The sequence below is a fragment of the Heterodontus francisci genome, chromosome 3 (assembly GCF_036365525.1).
Source record: "Heterodontus francisci isolate sHetFra1 chromosome 3, sHetFra1.hap1, whole genome shotgun sequence".
In the NCBI taxonomy this organism is placed as follows: Eukaryota; Metazoa; Chordata; class Chondrichthyes; order Heterodontiformes; family Heterodontidae; genus Heterodontus; species Heterodontus francisci.
The window spans coordinates 29940122-29968026 of NC_090373.1; the positions used below are offsets into that span (position 1 = coordinate 29940122).

The window sequence follows — 27905 nt, forward strand, 5'->3', positions numbered from 1 at the left end:
TCAGAAAAATAGTTTCACCCCAACCCATAAAAAGCAGCTGCAGCATTGCCATTTATATGAATGGGAAACATCTGTTTCTGTAGTAGACAGTATTTTACAGACTAATATAGTCAACTGTCATGTAATACCTAATGAGACAATATTCTTTCAAACAAAATTCCATGTTTACCAATTTTCCAATGAATTACTGCAAACTTGAAAATGATCACCAGCATTATTAAAATAATTCTCATGATTCCATCAATATGATTCTTCAAATTATGCACCCACTTCAGTGGACTTTAAAGTAAAAAAACTGTGTAGTTTTATTTCTTTCTGTCTCAATCCAAACTCCTAAGTAACCTAGGCATATCTAGAATTCCACTGTACTAAGGTTCTATTGTTTAAGGTAAGATCAGCAGAAAATATACTTCTGCAGTCTAAGGAAACAGAGAATGCAGAGGATGAAGAAAACTCAACTGCACAAAAGGATTTCTGGCACAGAACACAAAGCCAATTAGAAAAATGTAAACTGGATGAGGACACCAAAATGGGAAAAAATACTCAATAATAGAAAGTGTGAAAATCGGAAAGAATCGGAAAGACACAAGCAGCTTGGAGGGTGAACTCCGACGGCAATTCACAAGAAAGATCACTTTTCCTTGACTTATAGTATTTGAATCGCTGATGTGGAAAAAAAAAACTAGTTTCCATGCATACCAATCCAGGTATGAACTCAAAGGGGATTTTTGACTCTTAATATCTACTGTTAACACACTACTGCGAAGCATACAATAAAGACTCACCACAAACTGATCATTTTTGAAACCCTCTCCAATAACAGTTGATCACAGAAGGAAACACAGTGGAAACAAACTGTCTGCCACCCCCTTTTGCTTTTACAACTGTCAAACTTGCAATGGTACCACTTGACAGCAGAGTCAGCTTAAAAAGGGAAGGAGAAAGTTCAATGAAAAAGAATTGGCAAAATTATGCTTATAGAGCAAGTCCGATGAAGTGCAAAAATTGGATAAATGTAGAATATGACCGAGATGCTAAATGAAAAAGTAGATTGAATGGGATGCAGTTTAAGATTGAAATATAGAAGATCCTGAGGGGTCTTGACAGGGTGGATGTGGAAATGATGTTTCCCCTTGTGGGAGAATCTAGAACTAAGGGTCACTGTTTAAATATAAGGGGTCGCCCATTTAAGACAGAGATGAGGAGAAATTTTTTCTCTGAGGGTCGTGAGCCTTTGGAATTCTCTTCCTCAAAAGGCGGTGGAAGCAGGGTTGTTGAATATTTTTAAGGCAGAGGTAGATAGATTCTTGATAAGCAAGGGGGTGAAAGGTTATCAGGGTAGGTGGAAATGTGGAGTAATCAGTTCAGCCATGAACTTACTGAATGGTGGAGCAGGCTTGAGGGGCCGATTGGCCTACTCCTGCTCCTAATTCATACGTTCGTATGTAATTTTGGAACTGAGGATTTTTATTTAATGGCATTTAGCAATTCCATCATGTGAATTGTTATTTCAATACTTCACAATTAATTTAGTCACTGCAATTGATATCCATTATAATCACTCCCCAATTATAACTAATTTCAGTCATGAGGCAAGAAGCAAATATTAATTTTATACTCTATGACTTGATACTTATATAATCTGCCATGCCCCACCCAAACAAAAGCCAAACTTTACTGTCAGATGCTATTTGGAAATGAAACTTACTTTTACCAGTTTAATTTTACACAAAGTCAGTAAGTGCTACTACAGTGAGGCAGTAGCTCTGAATTAAAAGTTCTACTTTCAGTAGAGGCAAAATATGAATATATAGCTTCTGATGGCAGCATATTTCTGTCCTGCAATTAAATATAAGATAATGAATGGACATTTCTGAGGGACAGAATACAAACATATGAAATTGAATGAATGGAATTGCCAGCAGAAGACCAGTTGGTTCATCAAGTCTGCCCCATACCTTGTGATGGCAAGAGCATCATGGTTAAACACTCCCACCTCCCCTCATATTAATGTAATGGATTAATGGGCAACACTGTCGTGTTGTGTTCTTAAATGCATTTACAATCACATCATGGTTGAATAACAATTAAAAACAAACCATAAAGTGAGATTTTATTCCCAAATGTTCCCAAATGGTTAACGAAAGTATTGCTGCAATCAAACTGAGCACAACACTGTACTGGAACAAATCACTAACTGCAGATGATCAGTAGATCATAGCAAAAAATAATCACATGGCATCAGTTTACCACAGTCAATGGCAATCTCCGCTCCAGGTAACAAAGTTGTAGGTCCAAGTCCCATACTGGAAGTTCAAGTTTATAACTTGGGCCAACAATTGTTTGGGCTACCCCTGCGGCAGATAAGACATTAAGCTCCCATTTGCCTGTCCAACTGGTTGAAATTGAAGTCAAAGATATTGTGGTACCACGTGAAGAACACAGAATTCTCCAGGTGTCCTGTCCAACACTCTTCCCTCAACCAATACCAAAAAACAGATCCTTCATCATTATTCGTGGGATCTTTGGTTTGTTACTTTAGCAGTCACTGCGCTTCAAAACTATGCACTGCATACAAAGCACTTTAATTTTTAAAAATTCATTCATGGGATGTGGACATCGCTGGCTATGTCAGCATTTATTACCCATCCCTAATTGTTCTTGAGAAGGTGGGCATGAGCTGCTATCTTGAACTGCTGCAGAACATGTGGGGGGTAGGTACACCAACAGTGCTATTGGGAAGGGAGTTCCAGGATTTTGACCCAGCGACAGTGAAGGAACGACATCATAGTTCCAAGTCAGGATGGTGTGTGGCATGGAGGGGAACTTGCAGGTGATGGTGTTCCCATGCATCTGCTGCTCTTGTCTGTCAAGGTTGCGGGTTTGGAAGCTGCTGTTGAAGCAGCCTTGGAGAGTTGCTGCAATGCATCTGGTAGATGGTACACACTGCTGCCACTGTGCACCAGTGGTGGAGAGTGAATGCTGAAGGTGTTGGATGGGGTGCCAATCAAGCGAGCTACTTGGTCCTGGATGGTGTTGAACTTCTTGAGTGTTGTTGGAGCTGCACTCATCCAGGCAAGTGGAGAGTATTCCATCACACTCCTGACCTGTGCTTTGTGAATGGTGGACAGGCTTTGAGGAATCAAGAGGTGAGTTACTCGCTGCAAAATTCCCAGCCTCCAAACTGCTCTTGCAGCCACAGTATTGATGTGGCTGGTCGAGCTCAGTTTCTGGTCAATGGTGACTCCAAGGATGTGGATGGTGGGGGATTCAGCAATGGTAATGTCATTGAATGTCATGGGGAGATGATTAGATTCTCTTTTGTTTGAGATGGTCATTGCCTGTCACCAATGTTACTTGCCACCTATCAGCCCAAGCCTGGATGTTGTCCAGGTCTTGCTGCATATGGACACGGGCTGCTTCAGTATTTCTAGCTGTTGGCCAAGTTTTACTATTGGTGTAGGTTGGAATGTTTACTGCATTACCAGACACTGAACTACCTTAAATGATCTATTCAAACTAGTTATGATAAGAAATTTGATTCAGAAAAACTACAAGCTTATTGTAATGTATACCATGCATAGATCTTCTATATCCCATTGAGAGCTGGTACATGCATAGATCTTTGAAGCAGTTAGGACATATCGAGAGTGTACTTGGCAAAGCATATGGGATCTTCTGCTTCATACATAGAGGTATTGAGTACAAAAGCAGGGAAGTTATGCTGAACCTTGATAAAGCTTTGGTTAAGCCACAACTAGAGTATTGAGCCCAGTTCTGATCACCATACTTTAGGACAGATGCAAGGGTCCTTGAAAGGGTGCAGAGGAGATTTACCAGAATGGTCTCAGGGATGAGGGATTTTATGTACAAGGTGAGCTTAGAAAAGCTTAGGGTGGCACAGTGGCGCAGTGGTTAGCACCGCAGCCTCACAGCTCCAGCGACCCAGGTTCGATTCTGGGTACTGCCTGTGCGGAGTTTGCAAGTTCTCCCTGTGACCGCGTAGGTTTCCGCCGGGTGCTCCGGTTTCCTCCCACAGCCAAAGACTTGCGGGTTGATAGGTAAATTGGCCATTGTAAATTGCCCCTAGTGTAGGTAGGTGGTAGGGGATGTGATAGGAATATGGGATTAATGTAGGATTAGTATAAATGGGTGGCTGATGGTCGGCACAGACTTGGTGGGCCGAAGGGCCTGTTTCAGTGCTGTATCTCTAAATAAAAATAAATGAAAATAAAGCTGGCGTTTTCTCCATGGATCAATGGAAATTAAGGGGAGATTTGATAGAGATGTACAAGATTATGACAGGTTTATTAAAGATAGGCAAAGAAAAGCTGTTCCCATTAGCTGATGGTACAAGAACCAGGGGACACAGATTCAAGGTTTTGGGCAAGAGATGCAGGGGGGAATATGAGGAAGAACTTTCTTTACGCAGCAAATGGTAATGACCTGGAACTCTCTGCCTATGAGGGTGGTGGAAATGGAGACGATGAATGATTTCAAAAGGAAATTGGATGGGCACTGGAGGGAAATAAACTTGCAGGGCTGCGGGGATACAGCAGGGGAATGGGACTGATTGGATTGCTCTACAGAGAGCCAGCATGGACCAGATGGACTGAATGGCCTCCTTCTGTACCGTAATGACTGACTTCATAATGCAAGTCAGGAAACAATACAGCTTTTCATTAACAAAATTAAGTGTGCCTGCTCTCTTGTATTTTTGTGTGCAACAGGATCCTGGTGGTTGATGGTAAAACAAAAACCTTCAAAGAAAACTGGGATGTATCAGCAGTATAGACTGTAGCTGTTATCACAGAATCCTTACAGTGCAGAAGGAGGCCATTCAGCCCATCGTGTCTGCACTGGCTCTCCAAAAGAGCAATTCCCTCAGTCGCATTCCCCTGCCTTCTCCCCATAACCCTGTACATTCTTCCTTTTCATGTAACTGTCTAATTCACTACAGCTAGAAAACTTGAGAGATGGAAATCGGCTAGACTGCACTGATAGTTATCAACTGTAGTAATAGCATAATTGTACCAGCATCATAAAATTAAGCATGTGATTAGCTGTTGCATGTCATGGAGGCTCCAATTATAGATTGGAAACAGAATGGCCTACAAAGTGCTTAGATGGAGAATAGGAGATGATTAAATAGCAAAAGTGATAGGTGCATGAGACAATGGAAGGCACACAGAGAAATAAGAGACATATACATGACAGAAACTGTGCAAGCAGCAATTAGGGAAAAGCAAGTCGAATGGGAAGCACAACAAAATGATAAAGCTGAGCAGGCTCCAGTGGTCCAGCAGCCTGGAAGAAAATACATTGACACCAAGTGTGCTGAAATACTGCACCAACATGGTGTTCCAAGACTGGGGAAAGCACCCAAATCACCAACCCACATCCTTTGTCCCATTCTCATAAACACTAAGGCACTCATCCTATATTTCCAGCACCTACTGCCAAAGAGAAAATGGGAGCTATATTTAAGGTCTGAAGTTGTTGAAGTAATTGTAAAGCCCAGAGGGCTAGAAATGCCCAATAAAAAGATGAGCCATTGCTCCTTGAGCTTGCGTGAGCTTCACTGGAACAGACAAGATGGGCAAAGACAGAGGTCAGAGTGGAAGCAAGGCAGACAACTGAAATGGCAAGCGACAGGGAGCTCAGGGACAAAAGGAAATGTAGTAAAGTCATCGGCATTTGATCTCCCCAGCTTAAGGGGACCACACAGCATAAGAAGCAATACAGAATGCCTAACCACACTGTGAAAGCAGTAGAATTCAAGTCAGACAAAGGCATGATCAAATGGCACAATATTCTAGTCAGACTTGACTTTGAGTACTGTGTTACTGGTCACCAAGCAACAAAAGGAGACATTCAAGCACAGGAATTGAGGAAAGACTTGGAGACACTTGGGTTCAGTCTTAAAAGGTAGCTTCTGGGAGGTGATTTTATCGGTGTGTATAAGGTAATTTTCAGGATGTGGGTGTCACTGACATGGACAACATTTGTTGCTCATCTGTGGTGAGAGCAGAGTTAACGTTTCAGGTCAGTGACCCTTCATCAGAACTGTGTTTCTGTGGCCACAAATGAGACTCCAGAATGGTATGTTGCCTCCTTGGTACTAGGGTCGAGGATGTCACGGAGCGACGCAGGACATTCTGCACGGGGAGGATGAGCAGTCAGAGGTCATGATACACATTGGTACCAACGACATGGGTAGAAAGAGGGATGAGGTGCTGCAACAAGAATTTAGGGAGCTAGGTAGGAGATTAAAAAGCAGGACCTCATAGGTTCTAACCTCTGGATTACTCCCTGTGCCACATGCTAGCGAGTATAGGAATAGGAGGATAGAGCAGATGAATGTGTGGCTGAGGAGATGGTGCAGGAGGGAGGGCTTTAGGTTCCTGGATCACTGGGCCTGTTTCTGGCAAAGGTGGGACCTGTACAAGTTGGACGGGTTGCACCTGAACCAGAATGGGACCAACATCCTTGCTGGGAGGTTTGCTAGTGCTGTTGGGGAGGGTTTAAACTAATTTGGCAGGTGGATGGGATTCAGAGTGGAGGTACAGTAGGGGGTGAGGCACAGCCAAATATAGAAGAGAAACAGTCAGTCTGGAAGGCAGAGCAAATATTGACCTGTTAAGGCACAAATGAAAAATGCAAGGCTGGATTGCATATACTTTAAGCAAGGAGTCTTACTAATAAGGCGGATGAATTGAGGGCATTGATTAGCACATGGGATTATGATATTATTGCTATCACAGACACATGGCTGAGGGAGGGGCAGGACTGGCAATTCAATATTCCAGGGTATAGAATCTTCAGGCACGATAGGGAAGGGGAGGTGGTATTGCACTGTGATCAAGGAGTCAATTACTGCAGTAAGGAGGGATGATATCTTAGAAGGTTCCTCAAATGAGGCCATACGAGTACTACTCAAAAACAAAAGGGGGGCAATCACTTGATTGGGAGTGTACTACAGGCCTCCAAACAGTCAAGCAGAGATAGAGGAACAGATATGCAGGCAAATCTTAGAGAGGTGTAAAGATAATAGGATAATAATAGTAGGGATCTCAACTTACCTAATATCAACTGGGATAGTCTTAGTGCAAAAGGCTTAAAGAGGGAGGAATTCTTAAAATGCATTCAGGAGAGCTTTTTGAGCCAGCACATAGAAAGTCCTACAAGAGAAGGGGCAGCACTGGACCTAATCATAGGGAATGAAGCTGGACAAGTGGTAGAAGTAGCAATGGGAGAGCATTTCGGGGATAGTGACCATAACTCTAAGAAAGATTTAAGGTAGTTATGGAAAAGGACAAAGACGGGCCAGAAATAAATGTACTGAATGGGGGAAGGCCAATTTCAATTTGATAAAACAGGATCTGGCCAAAGTGGACTGGGAGCAGCTACTTGTAGGAAAGTCTACATCAGGCAAGTGGGAGTCAAAGAGGAAATAGTGAGGGTTCAGAGCCAACATGTACCCGTTAAGATGAAGGGTAGGACCATCAAGTCCAAGGAACCCTGGATGTCAAGGGATATAAAGTATTGGATCAGGAAAAAAAAAAAAGAGGCTTATGGCAGATTAGGAGCACTGAAAACAGCAGAGGCATTAGAGAAGTATAGAAGATGTTTGTTTAGTTTAGAGATACAGCACTGAAACAGGCCCTTCGGCCCATCGAGTCTGTGCCGACCATCAACCACCCATTTTATACTAATCCTACACTAATCCCATATTTCTACCACATCCCCACCTGTCCCTATATTTCCCTACCACCTACCTATACTAGGGGCAATTTATAATGGCCAATTAACCTATCAACCTGCAAGTCTTTGGCATGTGGGAGGAAACCGGAGCACCCGGAGGAAACCCACGCAGACACAGGGAGAACTTGCAAACTCCACACAGGCAGTACCCAGAATTGAACCCGGGTTGCTGGAGCTGTGAGGCTGCGGTGCTAACCACTGCGCCGCCCTATGTAGGGGGGTACTTAAAAAAGTAACTAAGAGAGCAAAGAGGGGACATGAAAAAACACTGGCGGTCAATATAAAGGAAAATCCTAAGGCGTTTTATAAGTATATTAAGGGCAAGAGGATAACCAGGCAAAGAGTAGGGCCCATTAGGGACCAAAGTGGCAATGTGTGTGGGGAGCCGGAAGACATAGGTGAGGTTTTAAATCATTAATTTTCATCTTTTTACTGTGGAGAACGACTATCTAGGTGTAGAGATCAGGGAGGAGGATTGCGATATACTTGAACATATTAACATTGAAAGGGAGGAAGTATTAAATATTTTAGCGGGCTTAAAAGTAGATAAATCCCCAGGCCCAGATGAGATGTATCCCAGGCTGTTATGTGAGGCAAGGGAGGTGATAGCAGGGGCCCTGATACAAATTTCCAGATCCTCTCTGGCCATGGGAGCGGTGCCAGAGGACTGGAGGACAGCGAATGTGGTACCATTATTCAAGAAGGGTAGCAGGGATAGACCAGGTAATTACAGGCCGGTGGTTGGGAAACTATTGAAAAAAATTCTGAGGGACAGGATTAATCTCCACTTGGAGAGGCAGGGAATAATCAGGGATAGTCAGCATGGCTTTGTCAGGGAGAGATTGTGTCTAACTAACTTGACTGAATTTTTCGAGGAGGTGACTAGATGTGTAGGGGAGGGTAAAGCAATTGATGTAGTCTACATGAACTTCAGCAAGGCTTTTGATAAGGTCCCGCATGGGAGATTGGTTAAGAAGGTAAGAGCCCATGGGATCCATGGTAATTTGGCAAATTGGATCCAAAATTGGCTTAGTGGCAAGAAACAGAGGTTATGGTCAAGGGTTGTTTCTGCGAGTAGAAGCCTGGGCCCAGTGGTATACCACAGGGATCAGTGCTGGGACCCTTGCTGTTTGTAGTGTACATTAATGACTTAGACGTGAATATAGGACGTATGATAAGTAAGTTCACAGATGACACGAAAATTGGTGGTGTCGTAAATAGTGAGGAGGAAAGCCTTAGATTACAGGATGATTTAGATGGGCTGGTAAAATGGGCAGAGCAGTGGCAAATGGAATTTAATCCTGAGAAGTGTGAGGTGATGCATTTTGGGAGGACTAACAAGACAAGGGAATATACGATGGATGGTAGGACCCTATGAAGTAGAGAAGGTCAGAGGGACCTTGGTGTACTTGTCCATAGATCACTGAAGGCAGCAGCACAGGTAGATAAAGGTGGTTTGGAAGGCATATGGGATACTTGCCTTTATTAGCCGAGGCATAGAATATAAGAGCAGGGAGGTTATGATGGAGCTGTATAAAACGCTAGTTAGGCCACAGCTGGAATACTGTGTACAGTTCTGGTCACCACACTATAGGAAGGATGTGATTGCACTGGAGAAGGTGCAGAGGAGATTCACCAGGATGTTGCCTGGGCTGGAGCATTTCAGCTATGAAGAGACTGAAAAGGCTAGGGTTGTTTTCCTTAGAACAGAGAAGGATGAGGGGGAACATGATTGAGGTATACAAAATTATGAGGGGCATTGATAGGTTAGATAGGAAGAGACTTTTTCCTTTAGCAGAGGGGTCAATAACCAAGGGGCATAGATTTAAGGTAAGGGGCAGGAGGTTTAGAGGGGATTTGAGGAATTTTTTTTTCACCCAGACGGTAGTTGGAACCTGGAATACACTGCCTGAAGTGGTGGTAGAGGCAGGAACCCTCAACATTTAAGAAGTATTTAGATGAGCACTTGAAACGCCATAGCTTAGAAGGCTACGGGCCAAGTGCTGGAAAATGAGACTAGGATAGTTAGGTGCTTGATGGCCGGCACAGACACGATGGGACAAAGGGCCTGTTTCTGTGCTGTATGACTCTATGGAAAAAGGACAGAAATCCTTAGAACAGAAATGAGGAAAGGAAAATTAGAAAAATGAATTATTAAGCTCTTAAAACAAATACAGATAATCACAAGAAAGGAAAAAAAAAAATACTGTTTCTTTGGGTTGCAGGATCTAAAACAACCTAAATACAGAAACAGCTTTTAAATTCAGTGGCCAAAACACCACATTGTGCTCACAAGAGCCTGAAATAGCACAATCTCTAAATTCATCAATAATGTAACTATCAGAGCACTTAACATATTAAAAGTAGTGTTATGAAAACCCCACATGCCAAATGAGAAATATTAATTTCATCAATTGGAACTTTGCCAAAGACTTTTACTGGAAATTTTTTTAAAAGAAGTTATTTGTAAGGAGTAACCTGGCAACGAAGATGGCCACAGCAATTTGCATATAAAAACAGCAACAGAGTAGACCGGAGACAACATGACTGAGGAAACCTAGCCAGAGCAACGGGGTGCTCTCTGATTAAATGCCCTGAGATGGCTTTCTCAACACAGTCATCAACAGCCATTGACACCCATTGACTTTGAAAGAGCCAACCCCCTCCAAGTGTGACCGAACAGCTTAAGGTGTGGTGCCCTTAATCTCAGAAGATTCCGGAAGGGCCTCATTAACTCAACAAAGAGGTGGTATTGTCATGTGACCATTTGTGCAACCCTGGGAGATTGAGAGCTGCAACGCAAACAGCAGAACAGTAACTGTAAGCCATCAAGAGAGCAGCATTCTCTCTCTCTTCCTCCTCACACCCCACCCCCCCCCCCCCCCCACCAAGTAAAGATACAGAGAAGGCCCAGCTGCAGCTGGTAAAGTCAATTCTACATACCACCACATCCAACAACCAGGATACAAGGGTCAAAACCCCCTCTTCTGCCTTCCGGAGCCTGAGAAGCAAGCCCGAACCGTGCACGTGGCCCAGTGAGGAACACAATTTCAACTAAGCACTCTGGGATTACTGAACTGTATTTAAATTCCATTTATTTCAGACTTTACTCTAACCACCCAACTCTGTTTTCTCTTTGTAATCTATTTGTGGGTATGTATCTCTCGTGTGAATGTGAACGTGGATATGTAGTGTATTTTAGTAATATTAACTGGTTTATTGTGTTAAGGATAATAAACTTACATCTTTCTTGTTTAAACCCAAGAAAACCTGTCTGATTGATTCTTTTGCAATTATGTTAGAGGAACAGGAGCAAATGCTCACGGAGGTGGTAAGTTCAATCAGTGTGTTTAAAAAAGGGTAAACCCTATTGCGGTCAAACCAGAGAAGGAGCAAAAGGGGAGCGTGAGACTCCACCCCACCCCACCCCCACCCCCAACCTAGTTGTAACACAAGGCTCTCATTTTCTAAGGGTCAAAAATTGAGCTTGAAAATGCCTTAAGAAAGCAGCTCCCCTGAAGGGCACCAAGAAAGCCTTAAATAAAGCACCAGCAAAGGATGGCAAGAAGCAAAGAAGGTCAAGGAAGGAGAGTTACTCCATTTACATCTACGAGGTGATGAAGCAACTGCACCCCGGCACCAGCATCTCCTCTAAAGCCATAAGCATCACAATCTCCTTTGTGATTATTTCCGGGCACATAGATGATGAGGTTTCCTGCCTAGACCATTACAATAAGCATCAAACCATCAGCTGCATGGAGATCAAGACCACCATACACCTGATACTGCCAGCAAAGCTCGCCAAGTGCACCAGCTCCAAATAAAATTCCATAATGTACTGAGAAAAACCAAAATACAGGAACATAGCTAATAACATGGATTTTGCGGTAGTAATGATGCAAAACTGTCAAGAGTTGACCATTTTTACTTCTCTGAAACTGGCAGCAGCTTCTGGAGTCCACACATGCAGAGCTAAACATGGAAATCCAGAAGCTGTCGTTAGTGATTCCACACTTCTCCATCGGGTGCACTGTTGAAGCGCGCATAGATCACAATCAATTAGAAATCACTGAACTGACAAAAGCTTGCCCTTTTGAGCAATTAGGTTCACTGCAAAAACTCTTTAAAAATTATACCTTGTTGAATGAGGCATTATTAGGTTTTTAAACAGCATATTAAATTCATAACTGCTGCTGATCAGCCTCACTGCCCCAAAAAACTAATTTTGTATTTGTGGAATGTCAAATGATTTCATTATGATTTTAATTTTAAAAAGTGCAAACTTATTTTAAGTTTATGACATTGCAGCTTCTATCTTAATCCCATGCGTCTGTCCCAATCTTTACTTTGTTCTCCCTAAAATTATATTAAAAAGTGAAGGATAATCACTGCTTTTAACTTTTTGGTTTGTTGTCAGGGAGAATACTTCAATGTGAATGACTGTTTACCCTCTTTGATGACATCACTGTTTCTGGACACCTGGAGATCCACTTAACTTGGTGTTAGATTCAAACTAATGTGGAGAAAGAGGAAATCTATGCCACAGAGATCACTAGATCTTTGAGGGCAGCTTTCTTCGAGATCAGCAGCAAGCACCATTGTTTCGCTGCTAACCACTAAATCCAACCCAACGTTCCAATTTGTATAGTGTGGTCACACGCCCAGTTTCAGAATACGCTGAGTTGCATTTTGTTTTTGCACCAGCACAACTATCTTGTCATTCTTCAACATATTTCTCTTTCATTTCCACTACATTGTGTTCCAAATCTTTAGAATCAATTTAACGAGGCTTCCATCATTGAATTTGCTCTTCTCCATCTACTGTCCTCTTTTATCATTGGTAAAATAATTGGAGCCAGATATAGTGTTGCACAACCCTTTCACCTCCAATCAGGCCTGTCCTAACTTCCAACTTTATGTCAAGGTTCAAAAGTGGTCCAAATATAAACTATTTGTATTTTAAACTATATCAAACATGCTGTACATGGTACGAGTTAAACTACTCTGGAGCTGTCATGTATCGAAAAAACACAGTAAAACTAAAATGCATGACTTTCATATTCATGAGGTTATGAACCATTACTCAGTGGTTTACTTTTTAATAAGCCATTCATTAATACAGGAAATAAAAGGACATCTAAAGTCCATAATAGAGTAAAAGTGGTGATTATTTGGGGCCGGGGGTGGGGGGGGGGGGGGGGATTTTGGGCAAAATATGCTCGACAGTGTGCTGCAGGAATCTCCTGTTTTTCATTTTGTATAAAGGCATCTTCTTTGTCCCTGCAGGTGATCAGTGGTTTGTGAAGCAGCGCCTGGAATGGCTATAAAAGGTCAATTCTACAGTGACAGACTCTTCCACAGGTGCTGCAGATAAAATTGGTTGGCAGGGCTGTTACGCAGTTGGCTCTCTCCTCGCGCTTCTGACTTTTTTCCTGCCAACTGCTAAGTCTCTTCGACTCGCCACGCTTTAGCCCCGCCTTTATGGTTGCCCGCCAGCTCTGGCAAACGCAGGCAACTGATTCCCATGACTTGTGAACAATGTCACAGGACTTCATGTCGCATTTGCAGACGTCTTTAAAGCGGAGACAAGAACGGCCAGTGGGTCTGGTACCAGTGACGAGCTCGCTGTACAATGTGTCTTTGGGGATCCTGCCATCTTCCATGCGGCTCACATGGTCAAGCCATCTCAAGCGCCGCTGGCTTAGTAGGGTGTATATGCTGGGGATGTTGGCCGCCTCGAGGACTACTGTGTTGGAGATACGGTCCTGCCACCTGATGCCAAGGATTCTCTGGAGGCAGCGAAGATGGAATGAATTGAGACGTCGCTCTTGGCTGACGTACGTTGTCCAGGCCTCGCTGCCATAGAGCAAGGTACTGAGGGCACAGGCTTGATACACTTGGACTTTTGTGTTCTGTGTCAGTGTGCTATTTTCCCACACTCTCTTGGCCAGTCTGGACATAGCAGTGGAAGCCTTTCCCATGCGCTTGTTGATTTCTGCATCGAGAGACAGGTTACTGGTGATAGTTGAGCCTAGGTAGGTGAACTCTTGAACCACTTCCAGAGTGTGGTCGCCGATATTTATGGATGGGGCATTTGTGACGTCCTGTCCCATGATGTTCGTTTTCTTGAGGCTGATGGTTAGGCTCCAAGGCTTCCATTGTATATTTAGCTTAAGGCATGTGACATGTAGTAAAGGTTTGTTTTCAAACAAAACCTCAAATGTCTTCGCAGTGACCCATGTAAAAAAAGAATCCATGGAATCTTCTCACTTTTGCAAATGAACCAATGTCTATAACCTTCAACAAAAGTCCTCAAAACATTTTAAGAATGGAGCACCTTCACAACACCTCTACCCTTGGAGGAATGAAACACCATTTTTAAATGCATTTCATTACAAAGTGTGGACATAATAACAGATTATAAAAAAATTAAACTCATTTACACACTCATTCTCATTCACTCTTTTCCTGTAACTAATACAGTTCTGCCTTGTATCAACCATCTTTGCATTCAGATAAGCCTAAAAGAGTATCTCTTTTGGCGTCAATTTAGCTTTTTGGAAAAGAATCCCACTGGCCTTTCTATGCACGATCCATCATCTTGTAACAGGACTGCACCAACCCTCAGGTTACTAGCATCAATTGCTACCTTGAAGGGTTTGACGAAATTTGGGGCTGACAACACTGATCAAAATGGTTTTCAACCTCTCAAAAGATACTTGACACTCTCCTGACCACACTAGCATGGCTTTTTTTTGTAGTAAATCCAACAGGGGAGAAGCTATAGAACTAAAATTTGGCACAAACTTACGGTAGAAACCACACATCTTAGGGGTAGGGAACTCCACCGATGCTTATAATTTTGCTGTTCTTGGCAACACTTGTCCTTGCCAAACGATATGCACTAGGTAGGTTACCCGTGCTCTTGCAAATTCACTTTTGGCAAGGTTTATCACTAAATCAGCCAACTGTAATTTTCTAAACAGAGCTTCTAGTCCCAAGTGGTCCTTCCAAGTATCACTGTATACCAGCACATCAAGATAAACTACACAGTTAGCAACACTGGTTACCACTTGGTTCATTAGTCTCGAAGAAGTTGCTGGGGCATTATTTTTAGCCCGAACAGCTTCACTCGGCATTGGAAAAGACAGTCTGGTGTGACAAAGGCCGATATTTCTTTAGCTCAGGGTGTTAAAGGAACCTGCCAGTAACCCTTTAACAAATCTATTTTTGTAAGAAGCATGACACTGCCAACTCTGTCAATACAGTCTTCCAAGCGAGGAATTGGGTAGGAGTCTGCCTTTGTTACTGCATTAACCTTTCTGTAGTCTATGCAGAATCTAGTTGAACCATCAGGCTTAGACTATAACACCACTGGGGAACTCCAGCTGCTTTGATTGGAAAACCACATAATGGAACCCAATGTGTATTGGATTTCTGCTTTTATCTGGACCTGTATCTCTGGATTTAAGCAGCAAGGATGCTGTTTTAAAGGAATGGATTCCCCTACATCCACATCACGTGTGGCTAAAGTTGTACAATCGGATTTGTCCCTACAGACTCTATTAAATGCTGTGAGTAGCCTGGTTAGGTCTTCACATTGTTCTGCATTTAAATATAAAAGCATAGTGTTTAATCTCCGTAACAATTCTTTGCTAGCCAACCCGATAGGAGGAGGTTCAATTTGGGAATTGTCTAGGCCTTCTTCTGCCTCATCCTCACAATCCCTTGCATCTTTCACTGTCTTTACTACCAGACATACTTGTGCTTGCTTATCCTCCTCCCAGCGGTCATACTGTTTCAACGTATTGATATGACACAGCCAATTCTTTTTCCAGCAATCTGGGGTGTCAAATAATTTACTTTACCAATTCCTTTGACCACTTTAAATTGACTACTGAACCATGCTTTCAAAAGTTAACCCTGGAAAGGCAGTAATACTAACTCTTCATCCCCTGGTTCAAATGTTCATGTCTTGACATGCTTGTCTGCCCACTTCTACACGGTTGTTTGGGAATCTTTCAAGTGTTCCTGAGCCACTCCCGGAACACAGATACATAATCTAACACGAAAGATTCGTCCCTCTGTTCTAAAAACTTTTCTTTAAGTAGTTTTAGAAGACCTCTTATCTCATGTCCATAAACTAATTCAAAAGGACTAAAACCTGTAGACTTGTTAGGTGAATCCCTCATGGCAAACAAAAGAAATTCCAACCCTTTATCCCAATCATGGGGATATTCATGATAGTATGCCATAATCAACATTTTGAGGATCTGATGGTACCGTTCTAAAGCCCCTTGTGTCTGTGGATGGCATGCTGAAGACTTTAACTGTGTTATACCCAGATTACTCATAACTCTCTGAAAATTTTTAGACATGAAATTGGAACCTTGATCCAACTGAATCTCAACCAATAATCCATACCGAGTGAAGAACTGAGTTAAGTTCTCTACCGCAACGTTAGCAGAAATTGTTCTCAAGGGAATGGCCTCTGGGAACCGAGTTGCCATATCCATGATAGTGAGTATATACTGATGCCCCGCTTTTGTTTTTGGTCAAGGCCCTACACAGTCTATCAACACCCTACTAAATGGCTCCCCAAAAACTGGCATGGGAATTAGAGGTGCCGGTTTTATGGCACTTTGCGTTTTTCCCACAATCTGGCACGTATGGCATGTTTTACAAAACTGCACTACGTCCTTAGAAAGATCTGGCCAGTAAAAATGTCGACTAGTACGAGATTGGGTCTTCCAGATCCCCACATGTCCTACTATAGGAATTTCATGGATTACCCTTAATATTTCCCGGCGATACTTGGGTGGTACCACTATCTGATGAACTACCATCCATTCTTTGTTCACAGGTCTGAGGAGGTCTCCACTTCATCAGAATCCTATTTTTAACATAGTAGCTTTCCGGAACTCCCTTTGCTTCAGCTGGAGCCAATTGTGTCACTTTACTTGACTCTGGATCGGTTTGTTGAGCCTTGATCAGAGAAGACTTATTGAACATTTCCTTCAGATTATCCAAATCCCCAAAGAAAATTTCAGATTTCGGCTATCTGTCTGTGGTGCCAATGTTACCTCCGACAATGGAACTAGTTTAGCTAATGCTCGGTCACTACACATGGAGGAAAAATTTCTGGAACCTTTTGCTGCAATTGTTCTGTCTCTTTGACTTCACTTGGTCTTTTCGTGACTACTGGAGAAGCTACTACCTTCGCTCCAGCCAAATCATTCTCCAGGAGTAGGTCAACTCCATCTACAGGCAAACGATGGACAACTCCTATGGTTACCGTTCCAGACATTAGGTCACACTCCTGGTGCACCCGATACAAAGGTACTCCCCACTGATACCATTCACTTAAAACCTTGGCATTCAATGCGCTCTCTGGTGGAAAAGTTCTGCCTTCCCCTAGCAGAACAGTACGGGTGGCTCCTGTATCCCTAAGTATAACTATAGGTTTACCTGCCTCACTTGAGGGATAAGGAGTTACTTTTCCATTGACAAGAATTCCCTATAATTCTCAGGTACCTTGGTCACATCCCCCATACTCAGTGGTTTTGTACTTGGCCTTAAAGCTGCAGTCAGAGCTACAGCCTGATGTATCGTACTCTCAGTCAGGGCCCCTTTCTCTGCATTGACCTTGTGCACCTCAGTAAGTCCCATGGGTTTACCCCACAACTTGCAGCATTCTGCACTAAGGTGTCCCACCTTACAGAAATGAAAACAATTAGGCTTTTGGACCTCACTTTCACCCTGAGCATCTTCCTTTCTGGCCTGAGATCATCCCAGGACATTCCCAGCTGTCTCTTCTTGTGCTCGGCTACTTGCCTTCCTTTCACCCTTCCACCTTCAATCCTTCTCGGGTTTGGGCTTGTAATCAGTGATCTCGGCTGCTTGTCTGGCTGTTGAAACCTGTGTTTCTCTACATGGGTTCTTAATAACGGGGAGAGTGAATGTTTCAATTCTTCCAGGAGAATTATTTCCCCAAGGGTCTAATACTTGGCCTCTATCTTTAGTGCCCATTACCTTGAATGCCCACATCCAATGATCAAACTTAATTTGCTTTACTCTCTCAAATTCTATATACGTCTGCCCAAGCTGTTTCCAAAGGTTGTGAAACTTCTGCCTATAAGCTGCAGGGACTAACTCATAAGCCATCTCATAACCTGCAGAAGCCTCCTCAGAAAGCATGCATAACCTTTATGAGTTCTGCCCGTCAACCTGCTTTGCTTGAGCAGTGTTCAGCTTTCCTTCGGCCACTTCATCTGTCCAGCTATCTTTTCCAAAAAAATGAAAAATGCCTCTACATCCCTTTCCTCAAACTTCAGGAGGGCTTGTACAAATTTAAACAGCTCTCCACTGGGTACTGGGCTGAAGTCAGAATTTTCCCTAGAATAAAGGCCACCCTTTTGTCTTAGTTCTAGCTTTTTAAATTTGAATTCCCCTTCATCTCTTCCCTGCTGCTCTGCTTGCTCCATTTGAAATGCTAATTCAAATTAAAGTTTTTTCATTGTCAATTCTCCATCCTGTTCAAGCTGCTTCATCTGCAACTGAATTCTAGCTAATTCAACTGTATTATCATCAGGATTACCTTTTCCTTCTTCCAATTTCAAAAGCTGTGCTATTACCTCAATTATGTCTGGTTTCTTAGCCCCTGGTTTTAACTCTTAACTCGAACTTTGCTGACAATTTCTTTAGCCTAGCCTTGGTTAAGTTTTTCAATCACTCAGTTAAATCCTCCCTCCCCAGAAAGGTCGCAGCAACTGACAGCGCCATTCTGGTAATGTTATCTTTACTGTAATGCACAAGAAACCTGGTTTATCCTTTTTCCTCTTCAATTATTACTCCACTTACAATTGCACATTGTCGGCTTTGGGTTATCCTGCACAGAGCCCCCAATTATATGTTACAACCAAAGCGGGAGAAGTGCACTGTCTTGCTCTAGTTCCACTTCTCCACAGGTGACAACATATATTTAAATCTTTACCAATTTACCGATACAGCCAATTATATACTCTTTATTTCAGAATATACACCAATCAGGTTTCTTTAATAAACACAAAATTATCATTTTGTTATAAACCACAGCTTATCCAATGAAGATGCAAAGCAATAACACACAGTTTGAAGTATGAATGTAAATATATTACACACACACACACACTAAATAAAAAACAAGTTTTCTCTGCACAGTCTCAAAGCCAAAAAAAAACTTGCACCAAATACTTGTTAATTCCTGAAGGAAAAAAAGATGATATGGAAAGGATATCAGTTGTCCCTTTGGTCTGGCATTCAGGTGCACAGAGATGGGTCATTGGGATCTTTTCAGAAGCAGTTCGTTCTGGAGATGTCGAGAATTAGTCTGGTAGGCTTTCCAGGAGAAATGCGGCATCAGGGGTTTCAGTTTTCACACTGGATATGCAGGATTTCTCAGAAACAGGAGAAAGAGGTGAACTGGGTGCTTCTCTCTTGGCAAGATAACCTCCAACTGAACCAAAACAATATCCCAAAAGCGAAACCAGCACGTCATCATAAGTCTCAACATGTCACTTCCCTGTAAACAACTCACCCAAGTCACCAAGGCTTCTGGCGTTTATTTAGCTTAAGGCATGTGACATCCTGTAAAGGTTTGTTTTCAAACAAAACCTCAAGCGTCTTCCTAGTGATCATTGTAAAAAAAAACCACATCCATGGAATCTTTTCAGTTTTCCAAATGTACCACCATGCATAATCTTTAACACAAGTCCTCAAAACATTTTAAGAATGCAGCACAACCTAGACATTTTACTTCACTTTGTTCCTTGCTTGAATTCTTTCAATTTAGTATTTTGTATTCGCTGCTAATGGTGCAGTCTCCCTGCAGCGGGGAGTCTAAATGCAGATTGGGTTACCACTTTGCTGAATACATCCGGTCAGTCGCAAGCATGACCCCAAGTTTCCGGACACCTGTATTTTAATTCTCCACCTTGCTCCAGCTCAGACTTCTCTGTCCTTTGCTTCCAAAACCACTCTCGTGAAATTTCAATGTAAGCTCAAGGAACAGCATTTCACCTTCTAGATTCATTGTGTTCTTAAATTTCAGATCATAACCTCAGTCTCCATTCTTTTTTGTTTTTGAACAGCGGCTGTTGATGATGCTGCTGTTCCCATTTACACCTCCTCAAAAACCATCTTTTGTTTATTTGTCCCATTACCTTCTTCTTTTGTCTTGCGCCATCATCCCTTTTGTCAGTTAATCTCTCCTGTCTTTCATCCTATCGCAGATATTCCCTTTTGTTCTCCCCTACCACTCCACTTGCGCCTTTCCCTGCCTCTACGCACGTTTAAAACCCGTTGCCAATTTTTCCAATTCTGATGAGGTTATCAACCTGAAACATTATTGCTATTTTTCTCTCTCCACAGATGCTGCCGGGCCTGAGTATTTCCAGCATTTTCTGTTTTTAAGAGTACAAATGCAAGGAAATTATGAAGAACCTTTATAAAACACCAGTTCAGCTGCAACTGGAGAGCATTGCATCTGATTCTGGGCACCACACTTTAGGAAGGTTTTACAGAGGGTGCAGGAAAGATTTCCGAGAATGGGCCCAGGGATGAGACATTTCAGTTATGTGGAAAGCTGGAGTTGTTCTCCTTAGAAAAGAGGAGATTTGACGGAAGTGTTCAGAATCATGAGGGGTCTAGACAGAATAGATAGAGAGAAACTGTTCTCAGTGGCAGAGGGAATCAGGAACAAGAGCACATAGATTTGAAGTGATTCGCAAAATAACTGAAAGGGAAAATCTTTTTATACAGCAAGTGGTTACAATCTAGAATGTACTGCCTGAAAGAGTGGGAGATACAGATTCAGCTGTGGCCTTCAAAAGGGAATTGGATAAGCACCTAGGAGGGAAAAAATGCATGGCTACAGGAAAGGATGGGGGAGTGAGACGAGCAGAGTTGCTCTTGCCATGAGCTGGCACAGGCTCAATGAGCCAAATGGCCTCCTTCGGTGCTGTAACCATTCTATGATTCTATTTGAAATTTGCATAGTGTTTACTACTCACCATTGTATTTTGACAACATTCCGGAAATAGTACTGAAGACCTGTGCTCCAGAACTTGCTGCACCCGTCAAGTTGTTCCAGTAAAGCTACAACACTGACATCTACCCGGCAATGTGGAAAATTGCCCAGGTATGTCCTGTACACAAAAAGCAGGACCGGTCCAATCCGACCAATTACTGCCCCATCAGTCTACTCTCAATTATCAGTAAAGTGATGGAAGGGGGTCATCAATAGTGCCATCAAGCGGCACTTGCTTAGCAATAATCTGCTCAGTGATGCTCAGTTTGGGTTTCGCCAGGGCCACTCAGCTCCTGACCTCATTACAGCCTTGGTTCAAACATGGACAGAAGAGCTGAACTTAAGTGAGGGGAGAGTGACTGCCCTTGACATCAAGGCAGCATTTGACAGAGTATGGCATCATGGAGCCCTAGCAAAACTGAAGTCAATGGGAATCAGGTGGAAAACTCTCCACTGGTTGGAGTCATACCAAGCGCAAAGGAAGATGGTTGTGGTTGTTGGAGATCAATCATCTGAGCTCCAGGACACGACTGCAAGAGTTCCCCAGGGTAGTGTCCTAGACCCAACCATCTTCAGCTGCTTCATCAATGACCTTTCTTCAATCACAAGGTCAGAAGTGGGGATGTTCACTGATGATTGCACAATGTTCAGCACCATTCGCAACTCCTCAGATACTGAAGCAGTCAGTGTAGAAATGCAGCAAGACTTGGACAATATCCAGGCTTGGGCTGATAAGTGGCAAGTAACATTCGCGCCGCACAAGTGCCAGGCAATGACCATCTCCAGCAAGAGAGAATCTAACCATGTCCCCTTGACATTCAATGGCATACCATCGCTGAATCCCCCACTATCAATATCCTGGGGGGTTACCTTTGACCAGAAACTGAACTGGACATACCGTGGCTACAAGAGCAGGTCAGAAGTTAGGAATCCTGCGGCGAGTAACTCACCTCCTGACTCAGCAAAGCCTGAGTGATGGAACACTCTCCACTTGCCTTGATGGGTGCAGCTCCAACAACACTCAAGAAGCTCGACTCCATCCAGGACAAAGCAGCCTGCTTGATTGGCACCCCATCCACAAACATTCACTCCCTCTACCACCGATGCACAGTAGCAGCAGTGTGTACCATCTATAAGATGCACTGCAGCAACGCACCAAGGATCCTTAGACATGACCTTCCAAACCCATGACCTCTACCACCTAGAAGAACAAGGGCAGCAAATGACTGGGACCACCACCACCTGCAAGTTCCCCTCCAAGCCACATACCATCCTGAATTGGAACTATATCGCCGTTCCTTCACTGTCGCTGGGTCAAAATTCTGGAAATCCCTTCCTAACAGCACTGTGGGTGTCCCTACCTCACATGGACTGCAGCAGTTCAAGAAGGCAGCTCACCACCACCTTCTCAAGGGCAATTAGGGATGGGGAACAAATGCTGGCCTAGCCAGCGACGGCCACACCCCACGAATGAATAGTAAAAAAAATACCTGCTCTTACCATTTCAATTTCAAATTTTAAGGCTCACACAGTATTGAAACTATGGATATTCTTTATTAAATCTATATTCGAGTTCACTCAAAATATTGTTAAATTAGCATGAACAATTTTTAGTCAGAAACAAAAGCTGTTCTTATAAACATAATGGACAGGATTGTGAAAGCTAACTTTCATGACTCATGGGCTGCAACACCAGCCAGTACAATTCTCCAGGAAAAAAAAGGATTATAATTAGTTGCTTTGGGATAACTATACTCAACAAGGAGCACAATATCCAATAGTCAGAGTCATTTACGGAACAGAAGGAGGCCATTCGGCCCACCAAGTCCATGCTGGCTCTCCACGGAGCAATCCAGTCAGTCCCACTCCCCTGCTCAATCCCCATAGTCCTGCAAGTTTATTTCCTTCAAATGGCCATCCAACTTCCTTTTGAAGTCTTTGATTGTCTCGGCTTCCACCACTCTCATGAGCAGCGAGGTAGTTAATCACCTGCTCAGTGAGAAGCAACGATCAGTTGCAAAACAGCACAATGAGTTGAATGCTGTAACTTAAAAGACGATGGAGACTCACTAAAGTTTAGCCATAAGTAGCTGAGCCATACAGACCCTGAAAGACCCAGTTTTGAAATGTAAAATTAAGTGGGAATTAAGATAGGTGTTTGCAAGCAAAAGGTTTGTGCTCAATGTGAGGCATGTTAGTGCCGGTGATGGAAAAACATTTCATTTCAGGCAACCATCAGTTCCAAGCATTCTCAGCAGGAGTGTAACAGTTTAACGTAGTCCCCACTCCCACCAGCTAGGACCTGTCTCAAGAATCCACAATAATGACAGTCCCAAATAGAGAGCAAATGCATCAATGCTGACAGCGAGAAGGTGTGTGTGTGTCGGCTTGCTGCATTCCTGCTGAGGAAGCCTACAATATTGTATTTTATACAATCTCTTACATCTCAATATCCCATTTATGCTTTTTCAAAACTGAGTGCTCTTCACCAATAACAGTCACCTTGTGTATCTGAAGGGGGCGGGGGGGGGGGGGGTGAGAGATGGCAGTCGGGGGCAGATGGGTGGCAGTCGGGTGGGGGGGAGGGAAGAGTTGTAAGATGGTGGACAGGGGGGGAACAAGAGAGAGATGGTGGTCAGCGGAGGACAGAGAAATGGTGGTCGGAGGGGGAGAGAGATGGAAGGGACTGGGAAAACAAGAGGGACCATGGACCTGTTGAGGTTGGCGGAGGGATAGCAGCTGGGGAGGGAAGCAATTGCGAGAGGAGCATATCATGGTGGTCAGGGGAGAGATCGCAATTGCCAGGGAAAAGATCATGTTCTTGGGGGAAGGAATCACAGGATAAGCAGATCATCATCACATAGAGAGGTTATGGGAGGAGACAGTGGGGTTAGGAGGTTGAATTCTACAATCATGGAGTAGAAGCAGGTAAGCTTGCTGGTTCAACTGTAAATGCAATTACTTTATGGATGCAGCCCTTCTCACCTCCTTTTACCTGCAGCGTTTCCCAAGCTCCAGAAGACCTGGCTAATGTGGTTTAAAAACTTGTAAAGATAGAGTCACAAAGCCTCTCGAGCAGTTTGGTCGCCCATGCCCCCATTCCGCCTCTGTTAAAACTCCAAGTCAGCGGGTCAAGGTTGTGTTTGAAATTGTTATTTCTCATCCAACCACCTGGGCTTAGGGAGTTAACATTACACCCAAAGACTCTGACAGAAGTGTCAAGCAGAAAAGAGACAGTACTAAAATGAAAGATGTAATCAGCACTATATAAGGCTTACAGGAAATATTAAATAAATTGGAAGTCAGATATAGAGTTTAATTATCAGTCTGCCAGACTTCACAACAATTTAATTATCTGTGGCTGCTCACTCGTGTGGTCACATGTATCTGGCCCAGTGCTCCAAAACCTTGGCAACTACTGCATTACAGGGAATTTTCTAATGAATTATGAGCAATTCTTTGTCACGTTTTATGATAATACAGCAGACATATTCTGGAAGGATGACACCACCATATAACAATGCAGTAAGGACTAAAATTCTGTCACAGGGAAGATAGATTCTATGACTGGCACTTAATATTTGCAATGACTTTGAAATCTCTGACTAATATCAGATTCTACGAAAATTCACACGGAGTACAGAACAATAATGGTCCTCTTTTTCAAAGAACCAGCTCAATCCAGACCACTTAATTTTTCATCTTTCTAAATCTGGTATTTCTGAAATATCACTCTACAAAGTAAAGCTGTAGTCTGTTCCTCAAGTCAGGGCATTTGATTCCCATGATCCAATTCAAGGTTTTAGAACTATCCTCCCTTCCCCAATAAGAAAGGCGAGCAATTTACAGTTACTGATGTTTTACAGGACACTGATTCCATACAGTCCATTTTTTGTGAAAACGATAAATTTGGGAATGTTAGTTGGTAATCAAACCAAAGAAACCATCACCACAGAATCCTAGAATAGTATAGCAGAAGAGGCAACTATTTGGTACATCAAGTCTGTGCTCGCTTTATCAAAAAGCAATCTAGTTAGTCCCACTTCCTCATATCCCTGCATTTTTTTTCTTCTCCAAGTAGTTATCCTATTCCCTTCAGAATGCTACTACTGAATCGCTATCCACCACCCTACCAGGAACTGTATTCCAAATTCAAATGTTGTCCAGGAGTGCAACACTCCCTCGGTACTGCACCGAAGTGTCTTATTAGATCATGTGCTCAAGTTTCTGGAGTGGGGCTTGAACACAGAATCTTGCAACTCAGAGGAGCAGTTCTACCAGTGAGCCAAGGCTACACCTAATCTGCATTTTTGCTCAACTTATTCTGGGGAGGCAGTTGGGGGAAACATTCCCAAACATTAAATCGGCTGAGTATGATTCAAAGAATGAATTACAACTGTTTTGTAAAAAAAAAAATGCAGCCCAAATGGCCTTTTCCTATCCATGTATTTTTGTTTTAAGCATTCCTGAGAGTAAACAGATTAAAAACCAAGGATGTGATCAAAGCATAATTTCAAGTGGATTAAGCAAAGTCCGAAGTAAAATAAGTACTGTGTGCTAATCAATTTTTAGTGAAAAGGATGTCTTAAAAATTATAAAGCTATTCTTTTTCATCTAAAATCCCATTGTAGATTCTGACCAAAGTAGACTTTTTTTTCCCCACTTCGCCTGAAAATTTTGCATAATGTTTTTCAAATTCACACTTTTCCCCTTTCAGCCTCTCATTTATGGAATGACTCAAAATTATGAACAGAAACAAATAACTGATTTTCAAAATCGAATGCAATGAACTGTCAGTTTTGAAATGCTGAAAATGTGGAGTTAGCATTCCTGCTAACTTTTTTAAAAATTCATAAAATTATTCAATGATTTATTCTCAAGAGTCTGGCTCCACAAATTCAAACAATACTAACCTCAGGAAAGGATTCGAAGACGTTGTTGGAGCGGTTTTGACCAGCTCTACTACATCACATAGTGGACAGTCAGAAAGTAGTATTAACAGAAGTCTTCAAGCATTTGGGTTTCCCACCCTACTGGTTGATGAAAAGTTAGATAAGAAATGGGGTGGGTTGATTGCTCCAGACATTTTCAGCTTTAGGTGTATTGTTCAAACAACAATCCATGAAAAAGTTTCAACTAATGCCCTACAGAATCACGTTGAGTATCAAGATGGCAAGTACGTGGCATACTTCATTTATGAACAGTTTTCTCTCTCTCAACTGCCAAATCGAGGCTTAGGACACACTCTTTGTTCAATAATTCCTAATCTTTGTCATCTAAAGAACTTCAGAACCGTGACTATTCAATTTCTTTTTTTTTTAATTCATTCATGGAATGTGAGTTTTGCTGGCATCCCAGCATTTCCTGCCCATTCCGAATTGTCCCTGAAAAAGTGGTGGTGAGCCACCTTCTTGAACCACTGTAGTCCATGTGGTGTTGGTACACCCACAGTGCTGTTAGGAAGGCAGTTCCAGGTTTTTGACCCAGCAATAGTGAAGTAATGGCAATATAAACCACATCAGGATGGTGTGTGGCTTGGAGGAGAACTTGCAGGTGGTGATTTGCCCATGTGACTACTGCCCTTGTCCTTCTAGGTGGTAGAGATCACAGATTTTGAAGGTGCTGACAAAGGAGCCTTAGCAAGTTACTGCAGTGCATATTGTAGATGGTACACACTAATGCCACTATGCACCTGTGGTGGAGGGAGTGAATGTTTAAGGTGGTGGATGAAGTGCCAATCAAGCAGACTTTGTCCTGGATGGTGACAAGCTTCTTGAGTGTGCAAGAGCTGCACTCATCCAGGCAAGTGGAGAGTATTCCATCTCACTTCTGACTTATGCCTTGTAGATGGTGGACAGGTTTTGAGGAGTCGGGAAGTGAGTTACTCGGCTCAGAATTCCCAGCCTCTGACCTGCTTTTGTAGCCACAGTATTTATATGGCCGGTCCAGTTAAGTTTTTGGTCAATGGTAATCCCTAGGGTGTTGATGGTAAGGGATTCAGTGATGGTAATGCCAATGAATGTCAAGGAGAGATGTTAGATTCGCTCTTGTTGGAGATGGTCATTGCCTAGGGGGCACTTGTGTAGCGCAAATGCCACTTATTAGCCCAAGCCTGCATATTGTCCAGGTCTTGCTGCATTTCCTTCAGTAACTGAGCAGTCATGAATGGTGCTGAACTCTGAGCAATCAGCGAATAGCCCCACTTCTGAACTTATGGAGGAAAGGTTACTGATGAAGCAGCTGAAGATTGTTGGGCCTAGGACACTACCTTGAGAAATTCATGCTGCAATGCCCTGGGGTTCAGATGATTGGCCTCCAACAACCACAACCATCTTCCTTTGTGCTAGGTATGACTCCAACCAGTGGAGAGTTTTCCCGATTCCCAATGACTTCAATTTTGCCAGGGCTCCTTGATGCCAGACTCGGTCAAATGCTGCAGTGACGTCAAGGGCAGTCACATTCACCTCGGCTCCTAAATTCAGCTTTTTTGTCCATGTTTGGACCAAGGTTGTAATGAGATCTGGAGTCGAGTGGTCTTGGCAGAACCCAAACCAAGCATTGGTGAGCAGGTTGCTGCTGAGTAAGTGCAGTTTGATAACGCTGTCGGAATTGTATTCAACTGCAATCTAACCTCATATCACCAGCATATCCCTCACTCTACCATTGCCAGATGACAGAGTAGACCGACGGGGTGGTAATTGGCCAAATTGGGTTCGACCTGCTTTTTGTCGACAGGACATACCTAGGCAATTTTCCACATTGTCGAGTAGTTGCCAGTGTTGCAGCTGGACTGGAACAGCTTGGCTAGAGCAGCTAGTTCTGGATCACAAGTATTCCGTACTACAGCCAGGATATTGTCAGGACCCATAGCCTTTGCTATATCTAGTGCATTCAGCCATTTCTTGATATCATGTGGAGTGAATCAAATTGACTGAAGACTGGCATCTATTATGCTGGGTACCTCAGGAGGAGGCCGAAATGGATCATCCACTTTGCACTTCTGGCTGAAGATGGTTGCAAATGCTTCCGCCTTGACCTATGTATTGACATGCTGGGCTCTGCCATAATTGAGGAT

General features: G+C 43.0%; 1 protein-coding gene across 1 annotated transcript in view; it reads right to left on the bottom strand.

Moving 5' to 3' along the window:
• lyst (lysosomal trafficking regulator) overlaps nucleotides 1–27905 on the bottom strand; it is a 419684-nt gene that overhangs the window by 366140 nt on the left and 25639 nt on the right.